This window comes from Dasypus novemcinctus, chromosome 11, assembly GCF_030445035.2.
Source record: "Dasypus novemcinctus isolate mDasNov1 chromosome 11, mDasNov1.1.hap2, whole genome shotgun sequence".
NCBI classification, from domain to species: Eukaryota; Metazoa; Chordata; class Mammalia; order Cingulata; family Dasypodidae; genus Dasypus; species Dasypus novemcinctus.
The window spans coordinates 88,320,498-88,342,188 of NC_080683.1; the positions used below are offsets into that span (position 1 = coordinate 88,320,498).

Below are 21,691 nucleotides of genomic sequence, written 5' to 3' on the forward strand. Positions count from 1 at the left end.
TGCAGTCGCCAAGCACTTCTCAGGTTAGGCTACGATTTTCCGCCAGAAGGCTGCGCGAGTGCGCTTGCGTCTTGCTGTTACCATAGCGACTAGGCCTCCGGATAGCAGATCCTCGGTGCTTTGTCAACACCTTTGAGCATCGGCTGCTGCGGAGGCCGGGGTAATTGGCGGGTAATTGGCCTTAGAGTGGGAGGTAAAAATATTGGCTTTAGAGGTTTAGTCTGCGTTCATGGTCTCAGTGCCCTGGGCATGGGGTCAGATTCCCGTTTATTTAGATTCCACGGGACGCCACGTTAGTATCTCTATCTCTGTTGTAACAGAAAACGGACGATGTTGATGAATACAAGGGAACCCAAGAGAAGTAGACGTGTACGGGCAGAACCGAAACCAGGTAGTTACACACGGTGACAAAAATGGCAAAACTAAGTTCAGAAGCCCTACCACTATTTGTTGAACGCGGTGTGTTCCCAGCATTAATTTTTGGCCCTCTGGCGGATGCAAAAGAAATTAAGACATAGACTCAGTTCCAAGAAACTTAAAATCGAATTGCACACACACACGAAATAAAACAAAGGTGTGATTAACAATAGTGTGTGACGCTGACTACAAGTGAAATAGAAATCAGTGTATGGGGATGTAGATTGGAAGAAATTGAAGTTTGATGGCAGAGATGAAATTAAAACTAGGCATTTTATGTATGCAGTGTTTAGATAGAAGATTTTTTAAAAATCAGGGATTCCTGGAAATTTCCAACCCTTTAAAATTGTCGAATATTGAAAAATACTGCAAATTTTGTTGATCAATTAGACCAGATTCCAGTTAAGAACTGAAGCACTTCTTCAATGCAATTAACATTTTCTTCAAAAATTCTGAGAAACTAAATCCCTAAGAGGGCTCTTAATCTTAAAAAAAAGTTAAATTATATGTACTATTAATGTGTTGTAATATGAACCATAGTAAAGACTAGAACACCTTATTCCCCACCAAGACAAATAATAGTTGTTGCTACATTTCTCTGATAGCTGGTAAGTTTGAAGTTGCAATGAGTTGTTTATGGTGTTGAGGTTTTCCCATATTTCTGTCTGAATGTTTTCACCTTAGTACTTATATCTCTTGTGATTAATAGATTATACTCTTATAAGTTCTTGTTGGGGAGCGTGGGGTCTGTAGTGGCAGTACAGTCAGGCACTTCTAACACTTCATTTAAAATATTGATGTAGTAGTCCCAAAGGATGGGACTTAAAAATTTGCAGTTTGGTCCAGTTTGTAGGCAGTGATGTGAGTAAATTTGCTTCAGTGAGTTGTGCTGTCAGCTCATCTGGTATTCTGGTTTCTGAAGAGCTCTATCCTCCATGCAGTGGCTAAGTCCAAATCATTCCCCAGAAGCCATACATAGGTAGGAAGTAAGATTTTAAAAAATCCTAACATTTCTCATTAACTTTAGTCTAGAGAGAATCAGCCTGAGAAGACAATTCTGCTTAAATATCAAGGTAGAACCTTAAATACCTGCCATTCCGGGACCTAAGTAGAAGCAAAATAAAACCTTCCAGAAATCATATTTTTCAGGAGTCCACATTGATGTTATAAGTCTGAGTGTATCCTGGAGTTGAATATGCTCCCAACTAGGTGAACTGAGGCCTCATTTGAAATATTCAACAGACTTACAGAATAGCAAATATTATCCAGTTCATCTCAATGGAATTCTCTCCAACATACTTCCTCCCACACAAATACAATGAAAAGGAAAATATAATTTACCTTTGAAACTTTAATTGCAAGTGGAAGAATAGGTTTCAGAGCGGTAAGATAGAAGTCAAGGAGAATTTATTCACATAATATCAAGTATGGTAGATTGGATTCTTGTTCTGAATTCTTTACTTCCTTCCTGTGGATGTGACTATGCAGTACCTCCTAGTAGGCAGAGTATCTTTGCCCCATTGACTTTGGGCTTGGCCATGTGACTTGCTTTGGCCAATGGAATAACATGTATGAAACAGGATTTTAAAATGTGCATGCATGCATTGTCTTGGCCTCTTGAACTTTGCCATTCTTTATGAGAAAAATATGCCTCAGGTGGCCCCTGTTTCCAAAATAATGGAGACATGTATATTAAATGTAAATGTAAATCTGAATTGGAGTCTGGAGTCCTGCTGATCCCAGTCAAATCCAAGGGAACTAAGTGGAGATCAGTTGAACAGAAGACTACCCACAGTCTTAAGAGTAAGTGAAAATTTTTGGTTGGTGCCACTGAGATTCGGGGGTGAGCAGTAATGGAGCCATAGTTGATGAACACATAGAGCAAATAGATTGGACAAAATTTCCCATGTTAAAAATAAGTAATATAAAAATGAAAATTATGCACACACAGTACTATTGAAGGAAGGAAAATAGCATGCAATAGACAGGTGAAGTATGTGATCTGGAATAAAACTTAACCTAAGGGGGTAAAAAAAGAAAATTCATCATTTATACTTTGTGCATTATAAACTCAATGTGAATATGAATTCAGAAAATGAAATTAAAGACAAGATGGTAGAACAGTAGATTGAGAAGTAAGCTCTCCGAGGGCTGAGTCTTGCCTATTTGCCCACCACTATGTCCCTAGTACCTAGAACCTTGCCTGGGAACAGTAGATAGTAAACATTCAATGAATAATTGAACTAAAATGGAGATAACAGCTAAGGAAATTAATTGGAAACTGCAACACCCACCTTCTAGGATTAATGACTAAATTAGGAATATGAAGAAACAGACTAAAGAGCTGAAAATCAACTTACTGGTGCAGAGGAAAGTTTTGAGATGATCACAGAGAATGGTGAAGCAAAGGACAAAGATGTTAAAGCTATTAAAATATATAAGGTGACAAAGATGGTTTAACATAAGATTAATTCAGTAAATGGAGGGAGAAATGCACTTAATGATATTAGAAAATAATAAAGGAAGAAAAATGTATGCATCAAAATGATTCAACATGTTCCATGGAAAAATTTATATAGAAGAATCAACACCAAGTGATATATCCTGGTTAAGTTATTCAGTTTTCAAAATAAAGAATTCTGTAGGTATCCAGACAAGAAACGAAAAGGAAGGGAGTTTAGCAGAAAAGCAATTAGTCTGTTTTTAGATTTACCTGCAGCACATTCAATACTTGAGGATATTTAAAAATATGTTATGAAATTTGAAGGGGAAATAAAATGTGTTCCAAGAAAATACACTCTTATAGCTGACCAAGTTTTCATTTAAGTATAATTTGAATGTGTGGGTACTGTCTATCCATTTTTATTCCTGCTTCCTGCCATTTCTTTTCTGAGCTCATCTCTTTTACATAATAACTTGACAAATACAGTGGACAATACCAACATGTTATTTACCGTTCTGTCTTCTAACCTCTTCCCCTAGAATTCTGATCAGTGGGTAACTTATCTGTCTCCCAGGTTATCACAGGGTTTTCCAAAATGTTTTTTCAAAAGGTTTTCCACTTAATAACATAGATCATCATGTTTTCATCTTCCAATAACAGTTTTTATGTCACCTGCTGCTTGACCACTAGTAGTATGTAAAATATATGGTTAGTGCCATATATTTTAGTTTTTTGTTATGGCATCATCCAGATCTACTCCCAAATCTGTGTAAGTCAGGATAAATTTTGTTATGCAGTGATAATATCTAACCTCCAAACTCTTTGGTATATACAACAAATGTTTATTTCTTATACATGCATGTCCCTTAAGGGGTGTCTCAGGCTAAGATTTTTGTTATCCTCACTCTGGCCACAGGTTGCTGAGCTTCCATTCTGTGTGAGTGTGTGTCAGAAAGAAAGAGAGCTCAGGAGGATCTTGCACTGACAATTAATGGCTGCTCATAACTCAGTGTATAAAACTAGTCACATGGGTTCCAAGCAATCATAAGGGAGGGGGGTAGGAATTTTAATGTATATACCAGTCAGTAAACATTTGATGAATAAATGAACTGGAAGACTTGAAAGCCAAGTCTTTGTTTTGAAGAGAGAAAGCCAGAAATATTTGGTGTATATTATTAAGTACCACACAAGCATTCTCAGACGTGAAATAGAATATAACATTCATTGTAAGCAGCCTATTAGATGACCTCAGTGAATGCCCTCCTGGCACTCTTGTGCACCTCCCCTTGCCTTAGTCTTGGATGGATCTAGTGACTTGCTTCAAATGAATAGAGCCCAGATTGTGCCTAGTGGTCACTCTGAGTTGAGAGGTAGAGCTGAGGGTTCTGGGAGACCAAAACAGCAAAAATTTGTAGTGTGGTGTGCCAGAGAGGAAAGAGTATACAGAGAGAAAACTCTTGAGATCTGCAAGGGGGTTCTTTTTTTGGTTTAATATGATTACTGATCAGTGTACATATGAGAGGAAACTATTCGAGAGCAAGGAAAGACTCATAGGAAAATGCAGACAGAACAACTCCTGGAGATCACATGGGGCTGGAAATAGTGCATATTCCCCACAGCTAGGTAGAGAAGCCTTGTAATACGTGGGGTATTATGACACAATAATATTGACTCAGTCATGGAGACAAATTAGCTCTAAACTAATGGCTTCTCTGATTTTACCTAAGAAAGCTTAAAATCAAACCTCAAAAGGACCAAAATCCAGCATTCAACAACGTGAAATTAAGAATGTCTGGCATCTGTAAAAAATAACCAGGCATGCAAAGGTGCAGAAAAATACTACCCATTATGAGGAGAAAAAAATCAGTAAAAATAGATCTTGAAATGTCACAAATCAGTAGACAAGGATATTAAAACAACTGTTATAAATATACATCATATGTTTAAGAAGACAGAAGGAGGCATGAGCAGGTTTGGGGAAGGAAGACATAAAAAAAATCCAAATGCAACTTAGAGAGATAGAAAATATAAAGTCTAAAGTGAAATCTGTAATGGCTGGAATTAACCAGATTAGACTAAAGAAAATATTGGTAAACTTGACATAGAAATGAGAACTATCTGAAAAAAGCAGAAAGCAAAAAGTTTGATGAAGTGAATAGGGGATCAGTGAGCTGTGGGAAAATAACAAACCACTTAATATACATGTATTTGGAGTTCCAGGAGGAGGGAACAATAACAACAACCAAAAAAACACTTGAAAAAATAATGGCTGAAAAATTTCCAAATGTGTTAAAAACTATGAATCCACAGATCTAAGAAGCTCAAGGAACCGTAAGCATAAGAAACAGTGAGAGAACTATACTGAGCATATAATAATAAAATTGCTTAATATCAGTTATAAAGAGAACATCTTAAAAACCAGAGGAAAAGAAGACCCACTACAAGTAAAAGATAAGAATAATTGCCAACCTCTTGTTGGAAACAATGAAAATCATGAAATAATGGAGCAAAATCTTTAAATGTACTGCAAAAAAAAAAAAAAAAAAACCCTGTCAATTTAGAATTCTATATTCAGTGAAAATGTTAAAAAAAGGAAGGTAAAACAGGACATTTTCAGACATACAGAAACAGAATTAAATTATTAGCATACCAACACTATTAAATGAAGACCTTTGGGCAAAAGGAAAATTATGTTAGATGGAAATTTGGATCTTTTCAAGGGTATAAAAAGCACTGAAAATGACAAATATGTAGGTAAAATGAAAAGACTTGTGTTTGAAATCTCTTTAAAACATAATTAATTAATTAAAGCAAAACTAATATATCTTGTGAGATTTATAATATATGTAGGAGTAAAACGTATGACAAAATCATAAAGGGTGAGAGAAGGAAAATGGAATTTACTTTCTTTAAGTTCTTGTAGTACATGTTTTGAGAAAAGTTAAACGTCTACTGAGAATTAAGCAAGTCTAGAGATTTCATCATATTTTTTCATTCACTACTTACACTTTGCTTATTTATCCATTCTTCTGTGAAGATCTGGGGAATCAAGTTCATTTTTTCTTCTGGTGTGTTTTTCTGGTACTGGAAAGTTTTGTAATTAAGGATACTGTTTGATATATTTCATTGTATCACCCATACTAAAAGAAACCTGGCCCAACTAAGGTCAAATGGATTAGATAAAAACAGTAGAAAATTAGACGAATTTAAGAATATCCTCGCCTGCAGATATTTTATTTTGTAGTTTTAAGGTCTATCAAGGACTATAAAGTGAAGTCAATGTCTCAACACTCTGATTTCAAGTATTACACAAGAAGGTAAGAGAACTCGTGGTGATGGAGTTTTTGTATGCCATATACTGGCTTTATGGTGGTAAGAGAACTCGTGGTGATTGAGTTTTTGTATGCCATATACTGGCTTTATGCTTGTCAGGTATTTTATTCCTCGCAATAGCTCTATAAGGTAGGAGTGAATACCACTTTACTGACAAACTTAGTCATTTGCTTCAAGTCTCAGAACTAACATATTGTCAAAGTCAAACCATTCTGATGCCAAAACCCATCATCTTTCCACTGCTACTTCTCAAAAATGTAAACAATTAAAAGATTTTGCCCACCTAAGCACTAAATGTTTAGGTCCTAAAGATACATTAGCTAACAATGGCCAACAATTATTTCAGTTTGTCTGTGACACAGTGAGTTAAATGGTGTTTCTCTAAGCTAAAACTGTGATCAACTTAATTCACAGCTAGCACCCTAGTAAGGAAAAAGAAGGTAGAGGTAAGACTTTAACATCAATTTAATACTTATATAAAATTCCAGTATTCAGTCAAATGAAACAGATCAGTGAGAACTTAGCATAAAATGTAGGTAGAAAAAAAGATTTTCATTAAATTAAAAAAATGCTCACTAGCATTTAATCGTTTCGTCATCAGCGATTAAAATGGCAAAATTGGTTTGTTGAATTGTAATGTCCTGACTTAACTGTTAAACTTAAGTATGACTGAATGGAGCAGGCATTCAGTGAGATAAGCTGTTGGTATAGACACCATGAACAAATTAGAGGACAGTGCAGGGAAATAACAAAGGTGGTATGTACAGAGGAGAAGCTCAGGGTTCAGGGAATAGAATGGAGAGTAGAGTATAAGATGTAATTCTTCCTTTCTCTAGTATCATTATTTTTGCCATTTGGAAATTCTAAGGCTCTTTTGAGGAAACAGAAAAAAAAAAAAAGGCAGGGAGATATGTAAATGTACTGTTTGAAGGTATTGAAGCGGGGTACGCAAGAAGTAGGTTGGATCATTTGGGGTATATTAGCTATGGGAAAGTCTGAAAGATTACAGTGGGGTATAAAATGAGAAGAATCTTAAGTGATTTTGTACAGATTGATTAAACTGTAGGTCTAATCATTTATAGATAATTCATTTATAGATTAAAATCATATTCATTTAATGTTAGAATATAGACAATTAAATAAAATCATATTTATTTAATGTTAGATTATAAACAAGCCAGTGGCAACAAGAATAAAAACCCCCAAACCTATCTTAAAAACAATTTTTAGCTAAGTTTTACTTTGTTGCTGGAGCTATGCATTGAGACATTTGATTCCTTAGCAGGTAGGAAACTATGTGAAAGAATCTTCTGATGTCATAACTTCTGGGTGTCACTGGAACATTTGATCATCCTTCCTTTGGCAATTCCAGTCTTCTATGGAAGGTCAGTAGAAGCAGTTGATATATTCACCTCTACAGGAATCAGACTTGGCCTATTTTGGTAAGTAAGTCTATGTATCTGTGACTGAATTAGCTAAAACTTAATAGGTACATCATTATACTAAACCATAGACTTTACTGTGGTTTTACTACATCATTCTTAAGTATAACTTCTTTCTTTGATAATTGATACAGTCTATAAAAATCATTATAATATTTAAATTCTTAGACCTTAGTAATTTAGGTTCATTATTACTACCATAAACACTTACTTATTAGGCATAGAATATTGTACTAAGCATAAGAAAAGAAATAAGTCATTTTTCCTGTCCTTTGTGGGCTAATAAACATGTAAATCTATTCAAGATATAATAATAATTCACTGTGCCAGGCACTGTTTTAGGTGTTAGAGATTAAGTGGTGGCAAAGACAGGCATGGAATAGGAAGAAACAAATATTTAATTAAAACCATGGCAAATTATTAGAGCAGTGGTTCTCAGCAGGGGATGATTTTACCCCCCTCTCCCCCCTCCCCCAGAGACATTTAGTAATGCCTGGAGACATTTTTGACTATCACAAGTTTGGATGAGGAGGATGCTATTGCCATCTAGTGGGTAGAGACATTAGATGCTGCTGAACATCCTACAATGCTCAGGACAGCTCCCTCCTCAACAAAGGATTATCCAACTCCAAATGCCAATAATGCCATAGCTGGGAAATCCTGAATTAAAGTGAAGATAACTTACAAAGCAGAAATAAAGGTACTGTGAAAACTTAGAAGTCTTCTCTGAGAAAGTGAAATGGTTATGGAAGTCTCCTCTGTGAAAGTAAAATGTAAATTCAGATTTAATAGATGAATTACCCTGGCAAATGAAAATTAATGGTGGGAGTAATGGGATGGGGAGAGTTCCAGGCAAAAGCAACAGTAGGCGGTGAGGAGTTATTTTTTATATATAGTCAAGTATATTGTACACATATACACAAAAATACATTTTACTATATACATATATATATATAATTTACTAATGCTCAGTAGCATCTACTGAGTAATAATGGTTCATAGGTATTGAGTACTTACTATGTGTTAGGCACTGTACTTTACATGTATTTTCCTATTCTCATTATAAACTTGGAAGTAGATACTATTATTATTCTCAATTTACTCTTGATAAACCCACTTAGATTATGTGCTTTGCCTAGCATCACATAGGTAGGAAGGACCACAACAAGGATTTGAACTGAGATCAGATCAACTCTCCCAAAGTCGCTCTTAACTCCTACACTGGAAATGTGATAGGGAGGCAAGGGGAATGAATGATCATTGGGAATGGAAGCCTTCGTTGAAGATTTCATGGCGGCTGTGGAATGCTGGCTGAACTTCAAAGGAAGAGAAGGCAGAGATGCAGTAGGGAGCAGGAATGGGGGCTCAAGCATGTAGACTGAAACAACCAATAAAAGGCAGACTGAATTTTTTTTCCACACAGCAGGAATTAAATTTCAGCTAGTTAACCATAAGGCATAGTTATTTTTATCATCTAGTGGCTATTTGAATTTGTTGCAAGACTTAAAATTGTATATAAAAACATATAGTATAATATAATAAAGTATTTTCACACTTTTAAAGACATTTAAAAATGTTTCTTTCAGAATGTTCTGTATATCTATAACAAGATAGTAGCATTGAGAGTTATAAAGAAGTACTTGAACTCAACCTTGATTCCCTTCTCCATTTCCATTTTAACTTTATAACCTAGGTTTTCAGTGAATTATGCCTTTTCGGTTTGGGACCCAGCCAAGGAGGTTTCCAGTGGAAGGAGGAGATTCTTCTATTGGACTGGAACCTGGGCTGAGCTCTAGTGCTGGCTGTAACGGGAAAGAGAATTCACCAGCCAGGTCAAGCCTTCTTATCCTGACAACTGAGAAAATGTGCAATGGCTATTATTAATACAGTGTTGTTGGCAATGAGGGAAAAAATGGGAATTCAAAGCATTGCTGTTATTAAATTAACAGAGTCCAGGTTTTCTTAGCATGCTCTGTATTTTATACTTCTGTCAGTCTTGATAGACCAATTTTCTGTTCTTTGTAAATTTCTAGTTAGATTAGCTAATGTTCATTAAACAAATATACCTTAAGTGCTATTATGTGAGGGTATTGTGCTATACGTAAGGCTATAAAATATGAAAAAGACTTAGCCCTTCACCTCAGATTTAGTGTCAATTTGATTCTGATTTGATCTTTGGCAGAAAAAGAGATAATAGTGTATGAAGATTCTATGAAGTAAAAGCATTTTTGAAAAATTGAAAAAGAAATCTATAATAAATAGAATTTGTTCCTATTTTTCTGCTTTTTCCAGAGCAAAACATTAAATACTACATTGTTAGATTCTCATTGCTTGGAATTTTTGTAACGGATTTAAGCTTAATAAATAGATACTTTAAACAGTTATTCAAGGACAGAATAGGCTCCTGTGAAGAATTATAATCACCGTGTCATTATATACACTTAAGGTATTTCACTATTTGATTAGGAATGTTGAAAAGGAAATTAATGCATCAGATGTGTTTTTGGACTAGATCTAAGCACCAGATGTTTTTGGATTGATGTCATTTAAGGACTTTTTTAAACCTTAGAGTCTATCAACGTTTGAAAAGTATGTGGAAGAGTATGTTTGCTTTATAGTTTTCCACACATATTCTATTTTTAAAATCACTCAGATGAAATGGTATAAGGGAAATATGTCTGAACTGCCACATGTTTACCACTATGCACTTTTTATTTCTTTTTTTTTTTTTGTCATTTAGCAATCACTGCCTGCCTTTTAAATGAGCATTTGAAGGATTATCTTCGTAATTTATCAATTTCCTATGATTAAAAATATGACAGTAGACACGATTTCTTTGTAATGTAGGTCTAAAATGTCTGCCTCATTATTGCCACTGTGTTACAGCCACTTTTAGGACTTTCAAAGATTTCAGAATGATTAGAAACAGTCAAACTTTGATACTTTGACAAAATATTTCCTTTTAAATATCTAACTACATGTCATTTGCTCTTTTCTACAGACAACTCCGAAGATGCCCTGGAAGTCATTGCCTTACAATAACTGATGTTCCCATCACTGTCTATGCAACAATGAGAAAGCCACCTGCACAAAGCAGCAAGGAAATGCATCCTAAATAGCATCATTAAGTCTTTTGTAGAGGTTTGACTAGGTCAAGGGTAATGGACCAGTATCATCTTATGATCTGGTAAACAAATAAAAGTGGTGGCACCTTTGGATGATGACAATAGTTGAAGTATTTACTTTTACAGAAATTTAGTCAGTAAAACATGCATAATGATGAACCATCAGTTATGTTTAATAGGCAAGACAATAATATTTCATAATTAGAAGATGCCTTAGAAATCATCTAGCTCACGGTAGATAATTAATATCAATAATTCAAGATGAAGTTTAATCTACCATAATTATCAATCAGGTGGGGCCTATTCTAAATACTTACTGTGCTTTAGACTGGTTTCTTTTGTTTGTATTTGTACAGATATTTAGCTGAATTCTTTAATCTAAATGCTCCAAACCAGTTTCTGGATTGGTATCTTTTGATACTGCTCTGCTGAGGAATATTTATGTAGTGAGAAATGGGTTCTGGAGTGTTCAGCATCTTAGTAGAAAACCCAAGACCAAAGAAATTTTTTAATCTTATAGTTAATCTGCAAAGTAGTTAAACTTCCTGCATATGGAAGCTCAGGTTATTGGTTAAATTTATTGATAATGAGGTTGAAACTATGGTTCTAACTGTTAATTCTTCAGGAAAAATGATGTTTCATTATCACTCTGTACCACTAGCCCTAGGCAGTCATCTTAAAAAGGTCTATACTTAATTGAAGAACCTCATATAGATTTTTAAATTTGCTAAGGTTTAGGATCACTTTTGGGGTTCTAGGTCAGCTTTCTATGTTTCGTTTTCTTTTTGGAATAGTCCTCAGGAACTCAGTCTACTTTCATTTCCTTTTGGTGACTGCCACCATCCATCACATGAAATTGTCTTCTCTAAAAAACTGGCTGTAGAGTTAGATATACTTCTCCCAGTTCCTTAATTCAGGTTTGAAAGGGCCCTTAAATTACATCTAACCAAAAATGCCTTTGAGACTTGAATTTCTTTTCCAACATTCCTGTCAAATGGTTATCCAGCCTTAAACCATGCTGCTCCTGAAGATACACCTATAATCCTTTTTGAAATGGAAGGTTTATTACTAATAACTACATGGACATAGTGTTATTACAAATGTAAAGAAATTACAAAGATTCCAGTCTTACAATTCTTATCATTGAATATGATTTATAGTTCCAGGTTCCTTTGCTAACATGATGACTAAAGCCCCATTGGATTCTGCCTTCTGTATTTATTCCTAAAGATGGGAATAACCAAAAAAATTTTAAATCTAAGCTGGCCATTTAACTCTATCAGAAGAGCAGCCACCATAAAGAAGTCTCTTCCCAGCTCTTACCAATCAAGGCAGAACAGAATCTCATTTGATGAGATTATCCTTGAGGAACCCAAGACAAGATTTTATCTGTTCCTCTTGGACTCTGACCCTCTAATTGCAGTCACCCCTCGGGCTGAAGTGTGGTTTGCTGGCCTGGCGAGGGGCGGCGGCCGCGGTAGGCCTATTCCAAACTGCTGCCCCCATAATAAGGTGGTTGGTTGGGCCCACCGCCACCCCTGAAGGAAGCTCGGCATGGACGCAGAGTGCCCTCGGGTCTCCCCTTCTCGGCAGCCATGCTTCCGTGGCCGCCCCTCCTCCCGGATGGCGCCACACGATGCCTTGTGGGGCGGCACCCTTCTTCTTCTTTCTCCCTGTGCAGGCGCAGGCGCAGGCTCAGGGCGGAAAAATCCAGTCTGCCCTTTTCCCTCCCCCCCCCCACAGCAGCAACAGCCAGGCGTGGGCGGGAAACTCCAGTCTGCCCTCCACCCTAGCAACAGCAGCCACCAATCCCTAAACCCTGCCACTTCCCCCAGCAACAGCAGCCACCAGTCACTAAACCCTGCCACTTCCCCCAGCAACAGCAACAGCCAATCCCTAATCACCACCCCTCCCCCGTCCAGTACTTCCCACTGACCTTTCTCTGGCAACCAATCAGAACAGGGCGTGGCTTCGACCAATCAGCCTTCCCTAGCCCCTATAAAACTGTTGCCTCTCCCTCAATAAAGTGGACTTGTGTGTTTACCTTGTCTCCGCGGTAGTTCTTCTGCCGTGTGCCCTCCAGTCCTGAGAGCCCCCGACAAGGGCCTGGCCTCCCTTGTCCCCAGTTCGTCGCCTGCTTCTCCGGGCGACCCCCTCATCGCCAGCTTCGCTGGGCGACCCCGTCAGCCGAACCGCGCAACCCCTGTGAGACCGACCCCTCGTCTGCTGCTGGACCAACCCCTCGTCCCAAGTGGGACCGACCCCTCGTCCCAAGCTGGACCGACCCCTCGTCTGCAGCCAGACCCCACCTCTACCGACCGAGCAAACCGTCGCACTAATAAATAATTGTTTCCCTTTGGGACATTTCAATACTGTTGGTCAATAAAGAATATTGGGTAAAATCATGCATAAGCATTAATTATTTATCTGTCTTATAAAGGGAGTTTAAACACTTCACTCAGAGATTTTCCATAAGTTATGATCTTGAGCTTACAGTGATCATCAAACAAACATATACCCCATGAATGAAAGTCAAAACTATTTTAGAATCCCTAGGATTTTGAAATGATCAGAACACAATAAAGATTAATAACGTTTAAAGAAATGAAGGAAGAAAACATAAAAATAAGCAAGTACCAAGAGAACATAAAAAATAATCTGGCAGAAGAAACTGGCACTGAACTTTCCTTCCTGCCATAAACATCTAGAAAATTGGATAAAATATATGAAATTACTTTTTGTAGACATTTGAGAAGCGGTGCAGAGTTATGACTTCTGAGAGAAAAGAAATAAGCGAGGTGAACCCTATGATGGAGCTGATATTCCAGACCACAGCACAGGGAGTTAACCAAACAAGGTATAGTTGTCTTGGTAAATGGTGGAAACAGTTCAGAGTTTGAGGAGGCTGAAGTGGCTGGAATTTGCAAGCAGCGTAAAGAGGGAGATACATAGAGAAAGAACTTTAAAAATCTGCATGAAATCCTTTTGAATTTGTGCTGAATATTAAGTTATGCATGTACACTCCTTTGGGAGTAAAGAAAAACTGCCAGGGAGTTGTAAGCTGAAAAATTGTCAGAGCTCACACAGAGCTGGAAAACTTCTGTGTTCCAACCTATCAAAGTACAAAGACATCACTGAACATGTGGCCACTGAGTAGTGATCTCAGAAAGGTCACACCTTCATAGTGTGTCTATACTAGCACCAGACTAAAGGCTAATCTTTAACAAAGCTTTAAAACAAGCCTTGAGAGAATCAGGGTGATCTCTAAGTAACTATTGCCTGCCTAATAAAAATTTAACCCTTCCTAAAGGAAGAAAACAAAATCCAAACAAGAAATGGCCCAAGTCTGGGGAAAGAACACAAGAAAGGAGAAAGGAGTGGTGAAAATTTTCTCAGGGCACACACAAGCCTGAGAATAGTTTGTGTTTCAGCCAGTCAGAGAAGAAAGATCTTTTAATACCTGGGATATTGAATAGAGAACTCAGTAAGAAATTACCTTAGATATGGATTAGCCTAAGACTCAAGGCTGCTCTGGACCTACCACCAACAAAGCTAAAAAGCAAGACTTGGAAAGATTAAACATTTAAAGTAACAAAACTGCATCCAAGAATAAACACCTAAAAAATTAAAAAAAAAAACAAAAAAAAAAACTACAATAAAATCCAGCACCAAGAGTGAATAAGAAACAGCAGATATGCAAAAAAGTAGGAAAATACGATTCATCAGGAGAATCATCTGTCAACCGAAACAGACCTAGAAATGACAGCAGTAGCAGACAAGAGAGTATAAACATACTGTATATGTTCAAGAAATAGATGAAAGCTTGATCATGATGAAGAGAGACATAGAAGGTATAAAGACCTAAATTGAACTTTTAGAGATGAAAAATACAGTACTTGAAATAAAAAATACACTTATTAAGTGTATTGGTATTAAGAGCAGATTAGACACTGGAGAAGAAAACATTAATGAAGTTGAAGACATAGCAATAAGAATTAACCAAAATGAAATATAATTAAAAATAGAGCATAAATTCTGTTTCAGTATCAAACAATTTAACATATATGTAAGTGGAGTCTCAGAAGGAAGAGGGACAAAAATATTTGAAGAAATAATGGACAAAATTTTCCAAATGTGAAGAAAACCAAAGTTCTGCAGTTCCAAGAAGCTAACCTACCTCGAGAAGAAACATGAAGAAAACAATATAAAGACATCATAATTAATTTGTCTGAAACCAAAGATAAAGAGAAAATATTAAAATTGCAAGAGTAAAAGGGCACACTCATTGTCATAAACAGTGATGAACAAAAATTAGAATGGCAGAACACTTCTCATTAGAAACCATGCAGGCAAGAAGGCAATGGAAAAACATCTTTAAAGTATCTTCTCAAAAATGACCTGAAGAAAGGACTTTTTATCAGACAAAATCTGAGATAATTCATTGTTAGTTTATTTGTTAAAGGAAATTCTTAGTAGAACAGGCAGAAAGAAATACCAGATGTAAATTTGCATCTGAAACAAAGAAATAAAGAATACTGGAAATATAATATGTGGATAAATGTAAAAGTCTTTTTTTTCATTTTTAAGACATTTAGCTGGTAACTTGAATATTTAAAGCAAAAGTAATAACAGTGCATTGTGGGGTTAAGTTAATGTGGAAGATTTTGCTGCTACTTAGTTGAAATGTCATACAATGTATGACAACAGTAGTAACAAGGAAGAGGAAAATGTAAGTGTCTTAGACTATGAAATTGTATAATAGTATTTGCAGATAGACTATGATAAGGTAAAGATGTAAATTGTGAACTTTAGATCAATCTCTAAAAACAAAACAATAGGAGAGTTAGTGCTAATACACCAATAATGGATTTAAAATGGGATAAATATTAATCCAAAAGAAGGTAGGGAAGTAGGGAAAAAGGAACAAAGATAATAGATTTAAACCAAACCACACTGATAATTGCATTAATTATAAACAGTGTAAATACTCCAATTAAAGGCAGTGATTGTCATATTGGCTAGAAAGGAGACAAAACTATATGCTGTCTACATGAACCCACTTAAAATATTAAGACATAGATAATTTAAAGCAAAAGAATGGAAATAGATATACATGTGGACATTAATCAAAAGAAAGTTGGATAGAGGCAGCTGTCTGGTTCTGGTGCTTGACTGTTGAAAAGCAATTGTTAAATGGAAAGATACTCTAAGGACTAAGTTAAATAGGTTAAAGCCTTGTCTTTTTTTAAACCCTGCCCCCCCCCCCCACGCACACACTAGGAAAAAACCTTTGTCAAAGAGTATTTCTGGCCATATAGGAATGGAAGTCAATCAACTTTTTGGGGAACTTAAGTGGACTTAGGTAAATTCATAGTTAAAATGTCTTTTTTTTTTAAACCCTGCCCCCCCATGCACACACTAGGAAGCATTGTTACTGGCAGTTGTATTCAGATTCTTTCCAATATTCTATTTTTAAAAAGTAATGCTATTATTTTTCCAGTGGTCCATTAGGATGAGAATTAGTTCCTACTTTTAATATTTAAACTACATCCAACTCATGGTTTGGCCTGTGGTTGGTTGTATAGTGGTATACTATTAACACACCTTGCTGCCTCTTGGCCTTTCTCTCCCTACAAGTAGTTTTACTTTACCCCTAAAGGTAGTTTTAACCCCTGCCTCTGCCCTCCCCCCTCACCCCCCAAATTCACTTGCCTTTCTGATCTAAAAACTTGTCTTTGGGGTAAAGAGTAGTGTCAAAAGGTTGTAACAGTTCAAGAGGTCAGAAGGAGCTAGCTTGGCTCCTGAACTCTGCCCCTCCATAGCTGACAGATTGCAAGAGAAGTGTATTTAAATTCTCCAGGAGACAATTCTGGACAGAGAAAAGGAGGGATAGGATTGGGTTATTAAGATACAGGCCACTGTATTTTAACCAGTGGTTGTGAGGGAAGGGCGCCTGGAGAAAATAAAGTCATTCTTCCCTTTACTAAAACAACTGAAACTTGAAAAATTTACTTTTTGTTTGGTAAAATGGGAGAGAGTTCCAATGTCCTTAGCCACAAGGGACCAGTTTCACTGAGAAGAGAACAGTGGCAACTCAAAATTTGGAAACCATTTGGGGAAGGGGAAAATTGGCTGTTAATTGGCAAATGTTCCAGCGGGGCTGTTTTTTGTTGGGATGTGTTATTGTATGTATATATATATGGGCCTGAATCTCTGCTAAGTTTATAAAGTTGATAAAAGGTGGTTTGTAAAATCTTGATTTTTGTTGACTTAGTAAAAACCCACTGGAACTCCGAAAAAAGAAAAAAGAAAAAAAGAAAGTTTGAGCAACTACATTAACAATAGACAAGATTTCAGAACAAGGACTATTATCAGGGAAAAAATGGACACTTCATAACAATCAAGGAGTCAGTACATCAAGGGGACATAATCTTAAATGTTTATGCAGAGCTTCAAAATATATGAAGTAAAAACTAATAAAATTGAATTGAGAAATACATCCACATTTATAATTGGGCAGAGTTCAACATCTTTCAACAATTGATAGAACAAATAGAAAATCAATGAAGATATGGAAGACATGAACAACAGTATCTAATTTAGTTGACATAGAACACTCTACCCAATAACAGCAGAATACAATTTCTTTTCAAGTGCCCATGGAAAATTTACAAGGTAGACCATATGGTAGACCATAAAACAAGTCTCAATAAATTGAAAATTATGCAAACTATAAATAATGTGCAAATATGTCCCACAATAGCACTAAATTAGAATTTAGGAGAAACATAGCTGAAAAATCCCTAAATACTAGGAAAGTAATTCACGTACTTTGAAATAATACATGAATAAAAGAAGAATCACAGAAGAAATTAGAAATTATTTGGAACTGAATGGAAATGAAAGCACATCCAATTGCATGGGATGCAGCTAAAGCAGTGTTTAGAGGTAATTAAATCATTATTTAGACAAAGTTTCAAATCAATGATCTAAGCTTCCATCTTAAGGAAAGATGAACAAATTGTACACAGAATAAGTAGAAAGATGGAAGTAATAAAGATGAGGGCAGAAGTCAATGAAATAAAAGGCAGAAAAAGAAAAGAAAATCAATGATAGACCTGTAGGCAGAATTATCAGGAAAAAAGACAAAAATTACCAAATCAGAAATAAGAGTAGGGGCATCACTACAAAAGTTAAAGACATTAAAAGGCTAAGGAAATATAACTTTTTACCAATATGAATTCTTGAATCTTCTAAGCCTTCTATCTTTGTTGTATAATTTGAGAGAAGTTCAATTATTTGTGTATAGAAAGGCCAGGACTCAGGAATGATTTTGAGAAGGAAAAATGGTTTATTGATGGCCAGCTGGACTTGGGAACTTTTTGTTTCAAGCCCGAGCCCCAAACAAGATTTTTGAGTCCCTTTTATACAGAGAGGAAAGGCCAAATGGTTCTTTTATTTTAGTTCTCAATAGGCTTGAACTAGCATGTATCTTCCACATCCTAGGTAAGCTTTTAGCATGGACTTCATACATGTGCTTTTAGCACATTTGGTTTGCATTTCCCCTGAATATTTAAAGTTTATAGAGTTTGCATTGATAAACTGTTTCCTGGGACTGGAGTCGTTGCCATGGTCACCAAGGGCAGGACTGCAGCCTCTCATCATCCCACACCCACAAGTCAGGACAGAGAGCTTAGGTTAAGGTTATCTCCAAAGAGACAAAGAGCCTCCCACCCATAGCCCACATCATTTCCCCCCTTATGCCAAAGTTTAACTTGCTAAGCTTTGGCATAATTATTGTTGGAGCTATGAGGTGGATGGCTGTTTGTTGTTTTGATTGATTACTTTACTTATCAATTTTTAATGTAGCATACAGGACTTTGCTTTTAGAAGTTTAGAAGTTTTCCTCCTGGACAGCAGAATCCTGGGGGGGGGGCCCCCCTGCAGTCATTCTGGGGCCACCTGCACTCACGTGGATTTCCAGTCAGGCTCCAGATCCATCTATTAATTTTGTTTTGCTCTTAAAGAGTTTACACCTTTAATCTTAAAGTGGTGCTGGAGGGAGATGATCCCTTTTCTGTAACTGCTTCCTGCTGGCCATGGGCTGTCATCATTGTCTAACAAGGTGTAAAATTCTTATTGCATTTTAACTGGAGGAAGATGGATCTGGCATTCTGTACGAAGTTGGATGAAGTTTTCATGTGGTTAATAAGATGTTCACTCTGAAAGAAACAAACTCAATTAGAATTTTGAAATACCTGCTTTTAAAAGAGGACATTAGATTACAGAGGTAGACAAGGTTAGGTGCTTATAAAGATGGCACCCCTTTTTAAAAGCTGGTGGGAACAGTATATATATATATTTCTCTAAGTTATTTTCAGAGAGAAATTGCAATAGATACTTAGCTTTGTTTTGAAGACACATTTCAGGCTGTTTAATAATTGCCACTCATGTTCTGTTAGATGCTCCTGGTGAACTGGCACCTTTTGGACAGTTGATTTCATTCAGGATTAGTGCACTAAGATGGAAATTTTCTTAGTTTTTAGCTGTGGGTGTGGATCAGAACTACAGAATAAAGTTTTTTTTTTTTTACATTTCAGTTTTAATTGTACAACTTTTGGTAATTTTGACTGTTTAATAGGTGACCCATTATTAGCAAGCAAGCCTCATTTTTGCAACACAGTAAAGTACACTAGAATAGTAAGTTGGCTGAGCCTGGCTAAGACTGTTGTTGTATTTTATAGACATGTTTATTAATTAGAAAATAAAGTTACCAGGAATTTAACATGTTTAATATACTTTTGTACCTGATCCAGAATAGAAAAGATAATGTTATAATTATTAGGCATATATTTAGTATAGGATAAAAGTACAACACTTTAGTATTAATTAATGTATTACTTAATGCATAAGAATTTTGAGTTGTAATTAATAGTTTTAAGTTTCAGGTTTGTAATACTTTACATGTTATTTCTCCATGGGAGCAGGCCATAATGCCAATTGTGTTTAAGTTTTACTTACAGTATCCTGGTATCATGGCTCCACTTAGCATGTTCTTCACACAGTGAGCAAGTTGCAGCATTATTGATTCTAGAGAGTTTCCAGTGTTCAACTGGCCTGGTGCATAGTGCTCTCTGGAGGCGATATCCATTGTATACTTGGCTGTATTGAGTTATCATTGGCTGCTGTAGGAGCTTGAAACTGCAACATAGTTTCCATTGACTTCAGGAGCAGAACCAGAGGCTGATATAGCAAATATTTTTAATTGAGGGGTCAGTGACCAGCCTAGCCAATAACTCACATGGAGAGGCAACCTGTAATGTATTTAAGGCCTGGTTTGAATGCACAAAAGAGTTTGACAATGTGAAAGTTTATTTTTTGTTTTTATATATATTTTAAACAATTTAATGCAACACATCATATATTAATTGACGGTTTACTTATATAATTTAACATTAAGATAATAGGTATTTTACTTTAGAAATAGAGGGAAAAAACTATATTTCATTGTTAATTTGAAAACAGAAGATTCCTAATAGAATCAAGATAACTTATTACTACTTACTTAAATATGCACCTTGCAGTGGCTTTCAGACAGGTTTTATTATTACGAAGGTATTCTTTGCCACTAATACTAATCTAAGTTTTTAGTTAACAATGATTTCTAGAACTAGAACTATTTAAATATTTTCAATTTGGAAGATGTTTTACAAACTCTTTATAATTGACTACAACCACATTGACTAGTTACCTTATATTTAAATAAACTTATTAAATTACAATTACTAGCCAGAAAAATTTACTTTATTTATTTAAGAGAGCATATTTACAATTTTTTTCTTTAGCTTAATTTTATTAACGTGAACTTACAATTTTTATTACTCTAAAGATTTTGTACATATAATGTTAATTTAGTTTATAAGTTAACTATGGGAGATTACACTCAAGCTAAATAAAATTGAAACCATTATAGTTTATGCAAGGAATGTTTTCTTTTTTTCTTTACAGGAAGCTAAAACTTTTTTTTTGTTTAAGTTATGAAAATGAATAATATTTAAAAGCATACATACACAATTACCTAATTTCTTTAATCATAATCCAGGAAAGATCTCTCCATAGTTTTCATGGACTTTTCTTCACTTACTGAAATTTGTTAGCAGAGCCACTAATTAATTTTATTTTATGGCTGACAAAAGGTTTAAACTGGGAAATTACAGGGTAAACTGATTCTTAATTCCCCAGCCTAGTAGATAGGTTTAATGTGCCATGCCTAGTCTTACCCTCAAAGCTCTTGCAAAGAGGAGGCCCTTTCCCAGTAGTTCTTATAATTAGATTTCTATATGACCTTTCCATCCTGCTTAGTCTAATTTGGGCTCCAGGAATATTTATTCACATATAACTGCATATGTAATTTTTAACAATTTGAATAGAGCTCTTTTAGGAATTTTCACTTGTTAATTTGATATTATCATCCTGATGTATGAAGACATACACTGAGCAAATGAGCAGATACAAATAGAGTTAGACACAGAAACACAACTCATTGATGTTACTTATAATTTACATTATTTTATATACTGTTTAGCTTAATTTGGGGACCAGAAATATGTATTACTTATATAACTGCATATTTCACCTCAACAATTTGAGCAAATAGGCAGACATGAATAGTTTGACACAAAACATAACTTTAGTTACTGAAAACTTCCACTTTTTTTATAAAATAAGTGTGACTGCAAAACATTTCAAAGACTCCTGAAACTTTTCTTAATTTGCACTATGACTGTGCAGTTTTACACTATGACCATGCAGTTTTACACAAGAATTTTCTTTCTTAACTAATGGATTGTAACCAAAATGTTCCCAATGTTTTAACACAATTCTTTTTTTGTTTCAGAACTTTATATTTTACCTTAAATGTAGCAGAATTT

The 21,691-nt window shown here is 35.6% G+C and overlaps 1 long non-coding RNA gene and 1 other non-coding gene across 3 annotated transcripts; both read left to right on the forward strand.

Annotated features, from left to right (window-relative positions):
• Nucleotides 1-15: 15 nt before the first annotated feature.
• LOC101442885 (uncharacterized) lies at nucleotides 16-7,631 on the forward strand. 2 transcript variants are annotated; one of them, XR_009188018.2, is made up of 3 exons: nucleotides 16-160; nucleotides 321-391; nucleotides 7,479-7,631. It is a non-coding gene; the product is annotated as an uncharacterized protein (transcript). The 2 variants fall into 2 exon arrangements; XR_009188017.2 differs by having other exon boundaries at nucleotides 17-160; nucleotides 7,476-7,631.
• Nucleotides 7,632-9,329: 1,698 nt separating this feature from the next.
• On the forward strand, nucleotides 9,330-10,862 carry LOC139440007 (uncharacterized). Its single transcript, XR_011650115.1, has 2 exons — nucleotides 9,330-9,467; nucleotides 10,637-10,862. It is a non-coding gene; the product is annotated as an uncharacterized lncRNA (long non-coding RNA).
• Nucleotides 10,863-21,691: the final 10,829 nt, after the last annotated feature.